This window comes from Triticum dicoccoides, chromosome 6B, assembly GCF_002162155.2.
Source record: "Triticum dicoccoides isolate Atlit2015 ecotype Zavitan chromosome 6B, WEW_v2.0, whole genome shotgun sequence".
NCBI lineage: Eukaryota > Viridiplantae > Streptophyta > Magnoliopsida > Poales > Poaceae > Triticum > Triticum dicoccoides.
In genome coordinates, this window is record NC_041391.1 from 644,500,999 (window position 1) to 644,503,193 (window position 2,195).

At 37.8% G+C, this 2,195-nt stretch overlaps 1 long non-coding RNA gene across 1 annotated transcript; it reads right to left on the reverse strand.

The window, feature by feature from the left end:
* Positions 1 to 1,112: 1,112 nt before the first annotated feature.
* LOC119322765 lies at positions 1,113 to 1,733 on the reverse strand. Its single transcript, XR_005155841.1, has 2 exons — positions 1,622 to 1,733; positions 1,113 to 1,495 (listed from the first exon to the last, which is right to left on the reverse strand). It is a non-coding gene; the product is annotated as an uncharacterized LOC119322765 (long non-coding RNA).
* Between the last annotated feature and the right edge of the window lie 462 nt (positions 1,734 to 2,195).

Sequence of the window (2,195 nt, forward strand, 5' to 3'; positions counted from 1 at the left end):
CCCACCCCTTGTCCAATTCGATTTTGGAAAGGGGGAGGCTCGCGCCACCTCCCGTGGCCTGTCTCCTCTTCTCCACCATGGCCCATGAGACCCATTAACTTTCCCGGGTGGTTCCGGTAACCTCCCAGTACTCCAAAAAATCCCTGATCTTCTTCGAAACCATTCCGATGTCCGTATATAACCTTCCAATATATGAATCTTTACCTCTCGACCATTTTGAGACTCCTCGTCATGTCCGTGATCTCATCCGGGACTCTGAGAAAACTTCGGTCACCAAAACACATAACTCATAATACAAATCGTCATCGAACGTTAAGCATGTGGACCCTACGGGTTCGACAACTATGTAGACACATGACCGAGACACATCTTCGGTCAATAACCAATAACGGAACCTGCATGCTCATATTGGCTCCTACATATTCTACGAAGATCTTTGTTGGGCAAACCGCATAAGAACATACGTCATTCCCTTTTTCATCGGTATGTTACTTGCCCGAGATTCGATCATCGGTATCCTCATACCTAGTTCAATCTCGTTACCGGAAAGTCTCTTTACTCGTTCCGTAATGCATCATCCCGTAACTAACTCATTAGTCACATTGCTTGCTAGGCTTATAGTGATGTGCATTACCGAGAGGGCCCAGAGATACCTCTCTGATACTCGGAGTGACAAATCCTAATCTTGATCTATGCCAACCCAACAAATACCTTCGGAGACACCTGTAGAGCATCTTTATAGTCACCCAGTTTTGTTATGACGTTTGATAGCACACAAGGTGTTCCTCCTGTATTTGGGAGTTGCATAATCTCATAGTCAGAGGAATATGTATAAGTCATGAAGAAAGCAATATCAATAAAACTTAACAATCATTATGCTAAGCTAACGGATGGGTCTTGTCCAACACATCATTCTCTAATGGTGTGATCCCGTTCATCAAATGACAACACATGTCTATGGTCAGGAAACATAACCATCTTTGATCAACGAGCTAGTCAAGTAGAGGCATACTAGGAACACTCTGTGTTGTCTATGTATTCACACATGTACTAAGTTTCTAGTTAATACAATTCTATCATGAATAATAAACATTTATCATGATATAAGGATATATAAATAACAACTTTATTATTGCCTCTAGGGCATATTTCCTTCAGTATGGGTGTAACAAACACATCCTATGTGGTCATCCTTCCTTCATAAAAATGTTCCATGGCAATCCAATGAGATTGATGCCTCTAATACCTATGTTTATCAGAAAATATAAGTTTATTCAATTATTGGCATCAGTACAAAACATTGCATTGCATAAGCTGAGAAACTTTGTGGCTCTCATTTTAACATGGAACCGAACTGTCTACAGCAGCACTGAAGATGATGGTGGTTGGTTTCGCATTCCAATTGATAAGGTGGGGCGAAAGCTTCTTTCTAAGCAGTCACTCTGGAAGGACTCATGAGTGCAACCCTCTAAATCTCTGCATAAGCATCATTTAACTACAATGCAATACATCACATAAGAAATTTTTAGTAATAAAGTTCATAAAACTAAAATCTTTACTGACAGATTAATTAATTTCAACATATGGAAACTGCATGTAAGATATAAATAATGTTGCTTACTTGCTTGGCAGGACGACAATGTTGAGAACATGAACACAATGACCAATAAAGCAACACCTATGTTGTACATGACCATCCTTGTGTTTCTCTTGATGACTGCCATGAGGAAAAATGTGTGTTTTTCACTTCAAAGCTCCTTTACAGGTGTTTATATAGACACATGATAAAATCTTAGATATCGGTTGGTTGATTTCATGTATTTATGTACCTCCCCTAATTAGTATCAGCATATCTTGCTAGTTTTACATAAATACCAAATATTTTATTTTGCAAAAAATTATATATTTCATCATTATGGTATTTAATGTTGAAGATAACATATTGAGCCAAAATAAAATCTTTAGGTATCGGCACTGCATTTATGTCTCCATTCTAAAATAGTACCCATATCAATCTTGTTGGCTATTTTGCATCATCCACACTTATGTAAGTATATCTTACATTTTTTACATTATTTTTTGTGTGTTATATTGTTGTAGTATATACAGAGGCTTGCACAATCAAATCTTATGCATTGATGAATCTTGCATATACATGATCTCAAAAATAAGTATTGCTGGAGTACTCCATACTC